Source organism: Crinia signifera, chromosome 2 (assembly GCF_055691185.1).
Source record: "Crinia signifera chromosome 2, ASM5569118v1, whole genome shotgun sequence".
NCBI classification, from domain to species: Eukaryota; Metazoa; Chordata; class Amphibia; order Anura; family Myobatrachidae; genus Crinia; species Crinia signifera.
Genome location: NC_139218.1, coordinates 401,961,219 through 401,972,534, shown reverse-complemented (window position 1 = coordinate 401,972,534; position 11,316 = coordinate 401,961,219).

The following is an 11,316-nucleotide window of genomic DNA, read 5'->3' as shown; positions in this document are numbered from 1 at the left end:
CCGCGGCTGAGGCTGCACATAGACAGTACCGATCATAGCTCACACCGCGGCTGAGGCGGCACATAGACAGTACCGCTCATAGCTCACACTGCGCTGAGGCGGCACATAGACAGTACCGATCATAGCTCACACTGCGCTGAGGCTGCACATAGACAGTACCGATCATAGCTCACACCGCGGCTGAGGCGGCACATAGACAGTACCGCTCATAGCTCACACTGCGCTGAGGCTGCACATAGACAGTACCGCTCATAGCTCACACCCCGGCTGAGGCTGCACATAGACAGTACCGCTCATAGCTCACACTGCGCTGAGGCTGCACATAGACAGTACCGCTCATAGCTCACACCCCGGCTGAGGCTGCACATAGACAGTACCGATCATAGCTCACACCGCGGCTGAGGCGGCACATAGACAGTACCGCTCATAGCTCACACTGCGCTGAGGCTGCACATAGACAGTACCGATCATAGCTCGCACTGCGCTGAGGCTGCGCATGGAGGGAACCACTCATAGCTCACACCGCGGCTGAGGCGGCACATAGACAGTACCGCTCATAGCTCACACCCCGGCTGAGGCTGCACATAGACAGTACCGCTCATAGCTCACACCCCGGCTGAGGCGGCACATAGACAGTACCGCTCATAGCTCGCACTGCGCTGAGGCTGCACATAGACAGTACCAATCATAGCTCATACCCCGGCTGAGGCTGCACATGGAGGGTACCACTCATAGCTCACACCCCGGGCGAGACTGCACATAGACAGTACCGCTCATAGCTCACACTGTGCTGAGGCTGCGCATGGAGGGTACCACTCATAGCTCACACCCTGGCTGAGGCTGCGCATGGAGGGTACCGCTCATAGCTCACACCCCGGCTGAGGCTGCGCATGGAGGGAACCACTCATAGCTCACACTGCGCTGAGGCTGCACATAGACAGTACCGCTCATAGCTCACACCCCGGCTGAGGCTGCGCATGGACGGTACTGCTCATAGCTCACACCCCGGCTGAGGCTGCGCATGGACGGTACCACTCATAGCTCACACCCCGGCTGAGGCTGCGCATGGACTGTACCGCTCATAGCTCACACCCCGGCTGAGGCTGCACATGGACCGTACCACTCATTGCTCACACCCCGGCTGAGGCTGCGCATGGACGGTACTGCTCATAGCTCACACCCCGGCTGAGGCTGCGCATGGACGGTACTGCTCATAGCTCACACCCCGGCTGAGGCTGCACATGGAAGGTACCACTCATAGCTCACACCCCGGCTGAGGCTGCGCATGGAGGGTACCACTCATAGCTCACACCCCGGCTGAGGCTGTGCATGGACGGAACTGCTCATAGCTCACACCGCGGCTGAGGCGGCACATAGACAGTACTGCTCATAGCTCACACTGCGCTGAGGCTGCACATAGACAGTACCGCTCATAGCTCACACTGCGCTGAGGCTGCACATAGACAGTACCGCTCATAGCTCACACCCCGGCTGAGGCTGCACATAGACAGTACCGCTCATAGCTCACACTGCGCTGAGGCTGCACATAGACAGTACCGATCATAGCTCGCACTGCGCTGAGGCTGCGCATGGAGGGAACCACTCATAGCTCACACCGCGGCTGAGGCGGCACATAGACAGTACCGCTCATAGCTCACACCCCGGCTGAGGCTGCACATAGACAGTACCGCTCATAGCTCACACCCCGGCTGAGGCGGCACATAGACAGTACCGCTCATAGCTCGCACTGCGCTGAGGCTGCACATAGACAGTACCAATCATAGCTCATACCCCGGCTGAGGCTGCACATGGAGGGTACCACTCATAGCTCACACCCCGGGCGAGACTGCACATAGACAGTACCGCTCATAGCTCACACTGTGCTGAGGCTGCGCATGGAGGGTACCACTCATAGCTCACACCCTGGCTGAGGCTGCGCATGGAGGGTACCGCTCATAGCTCACACCCCGGCTGAGGCTGCGCATGGAGGGAACCACTCATAGCTCACACTGCGCTGAGGCTGCACATAGACAGTACCGCTCATAGCTCACACCCCGGCTGAGGCTGCGCATGGACGGTACTGCTCATAGCTCACACCCCGGCTGAGGCTGCGCATGGACGGTACCACTCATAGCTCACACCCCGGCTGAGGCTGCGCATGGACTGTACCGCTCATAGCTCACACCCCGGCTGAGGCTGCACATGGACCGTACCACTCATTGCTCACACCCCGGCTGAGGCTGCGCATGGACGGTACTGCTCATAGCTCACACCCCGGCTGAGGCTGCGCATGGACGGTACTGCTCATAGCTCACACCCCGGCTGAGGCTGCACATGGAAGGTACCACTCATAGCTCACACCCCGGCTGAGGCTGCGCATGGAGGGTACCACTCATAGCTCACACTCCGGCTGAGGCTGCGCATGGACGGTACCGCTCATAGCTCACACCCCGGCTGAGGCTGCGCATGGACTGTACCGCTCATAGCTCACACCCCGGCTGAGGCTGCGCATGGAGGGAACCGCTCATAGCTCACACCCCGGCTGAGGCTGCGCATGGACGGTACCACTCATAGCTCACACCCCGGCTGAGGCTGCGCATGGACCGTACCGCTCATAGCTCACACCCCGGCTGAGGCTGCGCATGGACCGTACCACTCATTGCTCACACCCCGGCTGAGGCTGCGCATGGACGGTACTGCTCATAGCTCACACCCCGGCTGAGGCTGCGCATGGACGGTACTGCTCATAGCTCACACCCCGGCTGAGGCTGCACATGGAAGGTACCACTCATAGCTCACACCCCGGCTGAGGCTGCGCATGGAGGGTACCACTCATAGCTCACACCCCGGCTGAGGCTGCGCATGGACGGTACCGCTCATAGCTCACACCCCGGCTGAGGCTGCGCATGGACTGTACCGCTCATAGCTCACACCCCGGCTGAGGCTGCGCATGGAGGGAACCGCTCATAGCTCACACCCCGGCTGAGGCTGTGCATGGACTGTACCACTCATAGCTCACACCCCGCCTGAGGCTGCGCATGGACGGTACCGCTCATAGCTCACACCCCGGCTGAGGCTGCGCATGGACGGTACCACTCATAGCTCACACCCCGGCTGAGACTGCACATGGACGGTACCGCTCATAGCTCACACCCCGGCTGAGACTGAGCATGGAGGGAACCACTCATAGCTCACACCCCGGCTGAGGCTACGCATGGAGGGTACCGCTCATAGCTCACACCCCGGCTGAGGCTGCACATGGACTGTACCACTCATAGCTCACACCCCGGCTGAGGCTGCACATGGAGGGTACCGCTCATAGCTCACACCCCGGCTGAGGCTGCGCATGGAGGATACCACTCATAGCTCACACCCCGGCTGAGGCAGCACATGGAGGGAACCACTCATAGCTCACACCCTGGCTGAGGCTGCGCATGGATGGTACCGCTCATAGCTCACACCCCGGCTGAGGCTGCGCATGGATGGAACCACTCATAGCTCACACCCCGGCTGAGGCTGCGCATGGATGGTACCGCTCATAGCTCACACCCCGGCTGAGGCTGCGCATGGAGGGAACCGCTCATAGCTCACACCCCGGCTGAGGCTGCGCATGGAGGGTACCGCTCATAGCTCACACCCCGGCTGAGGCTGCGCATGGATGGTACCGCTCATAGCTCACACCCCGGCTGAGGCTGCGCATGGAGGGAACCGCTCATAGCTCACACCCCGGCTGAGGCTGCGCATGGAGGGTACCGCTCATAGCTCACACCCCGGCTGAGGCTGCACATGGAGGGAACCACTCATAGCTCACACCCCGGCTGAGGCTGCGCATGGAGGGTACCGCTCATAGCTCACACCCCGGCTGAGGCAGCGCATGGAGGGAACCACTCATAGCTCACACCCCGGCTGAGACTGAGCATGGAGGGAACCACTCATAGCTCACACCCCGGCTGAGGCTACGCATGGAGGGTACCGCTCATAGCTCACACCCCGGCTGAGGCTGCACATGGACTGTACCACTCATAGCTCACACCCCGGCTGAGGCTGCACATGGAGGGTACCGCTCATAGCTCACACCCCGGCTGAGGCTGCGCATGGAGGATACCACTCATAGCTCACACCCCGGCTGAGGCAGCACATGGAGGGAACCACTCATAGCTCACACCCCGGCTGAGGCTGCGCATGCATGGTACCGCTCATAGCTCACACCCCGGCTGAGGCTGCGCATGGAGGGAACCACTCATAGCTCACACCCCGGCTGAGGCTGCACATGGAGGGAACCACTCATAGCTCACACCCCGGCTGAGGCTGCACATGGAGGATACCGCTCATAGCTCACACCCCGGCTGAGGCTGCGCATGGAGGGTACCGCTCATAGCTCACACCCCGGCTGAGGCTGCGCATGGAGGGTACCGCTCATAGCTCACACCCCGGCTGAGGCTGCACATGGAGGGTACCGCTCATAGCTCACACCCCGGCTGAGGCTGCGCATGGAGGGTACCGCTCATAGCTCACACCCCGGCTGAGGCTGCGCATGGAGGGAACCACTCATAGCTCACACCCCGGCTGAGGCTGCGCATGGAGGGAACCGCTCATAGCTCACACCCCGGCTGAGGCTGCGCATGGAGGGTACCGGTCATAGCTCACACCCCGGCTGAGGCTGCGCATGGAGGGAACCACTCATAGCTCACACCCCGGCTGAGGCTGCGCATGGAGGGTACACTCATAGCTCACACCCCGGCTGAGGCTGCACATGGATGGTACCGCTCATAGCTCACACCCCGGCTGAGGCTGCGCATGGAGGGAACCGCTCATAGCTCACACCCCGGCTGAGGCTGCGCATGGAGGGAACCACTCATAGCTCACACCCCGGCTGAGGCTGCGCATGGAGGGAACCACTCATAGCTCACACCCCGGGTGAGGCTGCGCATGGACGGTACCGCTCATAGCTCACACCCCGGCTGAGGCTGCACATGGAGGGAACCACTCATAGCTCACACCCCGGCTGAGGCTGCGCATGGACTGTACCACTCATAGCTCACACCCCGGCTGAGGCTGCGCATGGACTGTACCGCTCATAGCTCACACCCCGGCTGAGGCTGCGCATGGAGGGAACCGCTCATAGCTCACACCCCGGCTGAGGCTGCGCATGGAGGGAACCGCTCATAGCTCACACCCCGGCTGAGGCTGCGCATGGGGGGTACCACTCATAGCTCACACCCCGGCTGAGGCTGCGCATGGACTGTACCACTCATAGCTCACACCCCGGCTGAGGCTGCGCATGGACAGTACCGCTCATAGCTCACACCCCGGCTGAGGCTGCACATGGAGGGAACCACTCATAGCTCACACCCCGGCTGAGGCTGCGCATGGAGGGAACAGCTCATAGCTCACACCCCGGCTGAGGCTGCGCATGGAGGGTACCGCTCATAGCTCACACCCCGGCTGAGGCTGCGCATGGAGGGTACCGCTCATAGCTCACACCCTGGCTGAGGATGCGCATGGAGGGAACCGCTCATAGCTCCCACCCCGGCTGAGGCTGCGCATGGAGGGAACCGCTCATAGCTCACACCCCGTCTGAGGCTGCGCATGGAGGGAACCGATCATAGCTCACACCCCGTCTGAGGCTGCGCATGGAGGGAACCGATCATAGCTCACACCCCGTCTAAGGCTGCGCATGGAGGGAACCGATCATAGCTCACACCCCGGCTGAGGCTGCGCATGGAGGGAACCGATCATAGCTCACACCCCGGCTGAGGCTGCGCATGGAGGGAACCGATCATAGCTCACACCCCGGCTGAGGCTGCGCATGAAGGGAACCAATCATAGCTCACACCCCGGCTGAGGCTGCGCATGGAGGGAACCACTCATAGCTCACACCCCGGCTGAGGCTGCACATGGATGGTATAACACTGTACCCCTATAACACTGTAATACTATAATACTGTACCCCTATAACACTGTATTACTATAATACTGTACCCCTATAGCACTGTAATACTATAACACTGTACCCCTATAACACTGTATTACTATAATACTGTACCCCTATAGCACTGTAATACTATAACACTGTACCACTATAATACTGTACCCCTATAGCACTGTAATACTATAACACTGTACCCCTATAACACTGTATTACTATAATACTGTACCCCTATAGCACTGTAATACTATAACACTGCACCCCTATAGCACTGTAATACTATAATACTGTACCCCTATAACACTGTACCCCTATAACACTGCACTACTGTAACACTGCACTACAATTAACACTGTACCCCTGAGAGTGCACTACTATTCCACTGCAACACTGTCCCCCTATAACACTGCACAACTGTAACACTGTACCCCTATAACACTGCACTACTACAAAAAACACTGTACCCCTAAGTGAGTGCACTATTGTAACACTGTACCCCTATAACACTAGAATACTATAACACTGTACCCCTATAACACTACTATAAAACTGTACGCCTATAACACTGGAATACTATAACACTGCACCCCTATAACACTAGAATACTATAAAACTGTACCCCTATAACACTGTAATACTATTACACTGCACTACTGTAACATTGTACCCCTATAACACTGTAATACTATTACACTGCACTACTGTAACACTGTACCCCTATAACACTGCACCACTATATCACTGCACTCCTATAAAACTGTATCCATACAACACTGGAACACTATATATAACACTGCACTAGTGTACCCCTATAACACTGTACCCCACAACACAGTACCTCCTAAGAGAGTGCACTACTATTACAACATACCCCTATAACACTTCACTACGATTACACCGCACCCCTATAACACTGCACTATGATAATACTGAACCCCTATAAAATTGCACTCCTATAACACTGTACCCCTATAACTCTGCACCTCTATAACACTGCATGTCTCACATTTTAATACCTCACATTCTAGATAATACAAACTCTACATTCTATATCAGTGGTTCCCAAACTCGGTCCTCAAGGACCCCAAACAGTTGCCGTTATCCAGGTCTCTTCACGGATTCACAAGTGAAATAATTAGCTTCACTTGTGGATCTTTCAAAATGTGTCAGTGAGTAATGAGTGCACCTGCCGGGTGACCTGGAAAATGTGTCAATGAGCAATTAGTACACATGTGCACCAGCTAAGGCACCTGGAAAATGTCTTAGTGACTAATGAGTATACCTATGCACCTGCCGGGTGACCTGGGACATGTCAGTGAGTAATGAGTACACCTGTGCCCCTGCTGGGTGACCTGGGAAATGTGTCAGTGAGAAATGAGTACACCTGTGCACCTGCCGGGTGACCTGAGAAATGTGTCAGTGAGTAATGAGTACACCTGTGCACCTGCTGGGTGACCTGGGAAATGTGTCAGTGAGTAATAAGTACACCTGTGCACCTGCCGGGGTGACCTGATAAATGTGTCAGTGAGTAATAAGTACACCTGTGCACCTGCCGGGTGACCTGGGAAATGTGTCAGTGAGTAATGACTACACCTGTGCACCTGCCCGACGACCTGGGAAATGTGTCAGTGAGTAATAAATATACCCGTGCATCTGCTGAGTGACCTGGAAAACCTGAACTGTTGGGGGTCCTTGGGGACTGAGTTTAAGAACCACTGTTGTAAAGAATGACTCTACAACACTGTCTAATATATAATATTCTAGAACAGTGGTTCCCAATCCTGGTCCTCAAGTACTCCCAACAGTGCACATTTTCCAGGTCTCCTCACAGAATCACAGGTAAAATAATTAGCTCCACCTGTGGATCTTTTAAAATGTGCCTGAATAATGATTGCACCTCCAAGGTTACCTGGAAAATGTGCACTGTTGGGAGCACTTGAGGACCTGGGTTGGGAACCACTGATCTAGAACATGACTCACACTGTACACTGACTGTGGTCTTGCTAAATGAGTGTAGTTCTCACAGATGCCATCACCAGCTTACTGTATACCCTAGCAATGGTTGTCTCTTTTTGCTTACAGGATCTCACCAGACTAAGAAGCCCTAGAGTGGATGGAGTTCATCCAGTGAATGAAGATGAGTGACTTCACAGTTCTGCTGAATGACCTTGCTCGGACGTGCCAGGAGCTGGAGCAGATCAAAGCTGAACAGGCAAAAGACCACGAGAGAGTAACTAAATCATTTGAGAAGACTCTACTTTCCATCCTCAGGCAGGAGGAGACGATCCTCAACCATGTGGAAGAGGAGCACAGAAGGCTACGAGATTTGTTATCCTCCATTCAGCAGGAGAATGATGTAGCTCTTCATAACGGAGTGTGTCAAATTAATCATATGGTGCAGGAGATGTCCATGGTGTCTTCTCAGCTCAAGCAGGCTCTGGGGACCTCTAATGACAGCGAGCCTGTAATGAGGGAAATCCAGCTCAGGGTAGCTAACATTTTCACAAGAAAGAATAGTATTAATATCAGTCTAAAAAAGGTTAATTTCCTCCCTCAACCTCTGCTGTCTACAACGCTTGGGGAGATACGTTATGAGGAGCAATCTCTTGGCTTCTCCGTTCCTTGCCTAAGCAGAAGAGCAAACTCCAGTTGGGGCAGAAGCACAAACACTCCAACTCTTCTGAGTGATGAAAAACCACCATGGGAGGACAAACCGCCCAACCCAGGTGATCTTGGATTCCTTGGAGTGAAAATCCTACTGGAAACGGACAGTGACCAGTGTTCTGGCTCCAGCACCAAGTCATCATCTACAGGAACAAAGAAAGAAGATATTGCTGCTCAGCCTTTGAGGGTCTCTTCCAAAGATCAAGCTGTTATGGAAGCTGACAATGCAGCAATAAGTCCTCGAACAGCCACCAAAATATGGATATCTGATATTAAAGAGAGTCCAACCAAGCAGGGTAAGCAGCGTGGTACAGGATCTGTGGTGCAGACTATAGAAGGCCAAAAGTCTCAGCGCCCTCTACTCAGCAGAAAACTTCCTAAAGAATCACCACCGGGCAGCAAATCTTCCTATCTACGTGTAAGCAACACAACAGCAGGAAGGGAGCAAGAAAATGTGAAAAGGGCAAATGGTCCTACAGATGACAACCGGAAGACCGTAATAGATGGATGGACACATTTTAGCAATGATGAAGCCCCCACAGCCTTGCCTGACCACAATACCCTGTTTAGAGCAACGGCAGCTTATGTAAGTGAAGGCGATTCTGAGGCCTCAGATGACACTTTGGAAGAAGTAGAGACAGATGGTGTGAGGGATCCAAAGTCGTGTCGAAAAGTGGCTATACGAGACAGCCGGGTTCCATCTGCCAAGAAGTACAATGATGCAGACCAGCTGACTACCTGGATGTCATTGGAGTACCAGAACCAAATAAATAGTTCTAGCAACTTAACACCTCACTTAACCTTGGAAAGTGATTCACCGCAATTAACACCCGAAACACCACTTAGCTTTGATTATATGCGAATGTCTGATGACAAGTCGGATACTCTAAGTAAGGACAACTTGAACGTTCCTCCAAGATCAGTGTCTCCCAGCGAAAGTGTGAATTCATCCTACACCTTTATAATAGAGTCTCCCAAAAATAAGAAGCCAAGCGTCAAGTCAGGAACATTTTCTCATTCACCTAATTTGCCCACTATAGAATCCAGAAAAAGACACCCAATTATTAATCAAACACCTGAAAAATCTCAAATTAGGTCAAAGCAACAAACGCAAGCTCTGGCCAGTGAAAAGCGTAGACCACGATCTAAAACTAGAAATCAGAAGTGGCAGCCATGTTCACCCTGGAAACCTGTACCAAGGTCATCATCAATGCCTTACATAGAGAGGATTGAGAGGCCACAGACTGCTCCTTCAAGGCCAATCAGGCCATCATCTGCAAAGGAGAGAAGGGAGTCTGTTTCCAGCACATCAAGCGCTAGGTCCAACTCCAGGAGTCTACCCACCTCTACACCCTCCAGCGCCCTTCGTGAAATCAGAAGCCGCATTAAGCCCACCCAGTGCTTCAGGAAGACTTCAAAGTCTTCTCAACTAGCCTCACCTCCCAAGTGTCTGAGGAAGAGTGAGCTTTATCTCAATGACTGCCCTCTAGACAATGGTGATGGGGTCACAAAGCTTGTTAAGCAATTTGGCAAGTTCGGATCTGGACGAGCCGAGTTGAATCTTCCCCATGGTATACATGCCACAAACACCGGTTCCGTTTATGTGGTGGATTATGGAAACAGGAGGCTACAAGTGATGGATACAAAAGGTAAAATCCTTCAACAGTTTGCACTGGAAGCAAAGAATTACTTTGATGTTGCCGTGAGCAATCGGGGGCTGGTTGCGTTGACCAACTCCACTGACCGCACGGTGGATGTGTACAGTAAGCATGGGCGCCTCCTGCAAGTTATCTCCAGAAACTGGGGCACTCCACGTGGCATCACTGCCAACCATAGAGATGAGTTCATAGTAGCCGATATGAAACTGGGAGCCATCTGCGCACTCACTCTGGACACCAGCACTGGACGTCAGAAGGAGAGTACAAGGGTAACTGGATTCAACAAGCCCTACCTCATCAGTTCCAACAGCCAAGGGCTACTGGCTGTCTCCGAGAGAGGCCTAGATGGCGGCTGCTGTGTGAAGGTGCTACAAGAAGACTTGAAGCTTCTCAAGGTTCTGGGGTTGAAGGATACACCTGGGCCGACGCTCTTTAATCCATGGGGAGTTTGTGTTGACAATGAAGGAGGGGTCTTGGTGACAGACTGGGGCCAGAAACATTCCATTTACTACTACCCAGCTGGCAAAAAACCTGCCCGGTGTATAGTAGCAGAAGGCCTCAGCAGCCCCAGGGGCCTGGCGTCCTGGCAGGACTACCTTGTCCTGGTCGCTGACAGCATGCACAACTGTATTAAAGTATTTCAGTATCAGGTAAATGAAGAATGAACTTTAGTATACCAAGGACACTGAGAGATCACATTGTACCCATGTGTGACATAGTCCCACATAAATGATGTCATGGAGCCGCAAGGTGCGCTATGTCATAGCCAGCAGCATCTAGTATTTAATGACCGTAGGCGGCTTAGAAATCCCACAGGTACATTTTGGACACAGTAACCCCAAAAATGTGTAGACCTTTTAAGTTTTGAGCTTTTGAATCTGTTGACCTTTCATCGATCGGTCCGTTGTACCTGTTGACCCAATGCTGTCGACCTAATGACTACCTAGACATTGCCCATCTATTAATTCACACCTGTTAGTAAATGACTACTTCAGAAACTGTTAATAAATACAAATGATTTAATTTATTTAAAATTCATTTTATTATCAAGGGCTCCAAACTTTT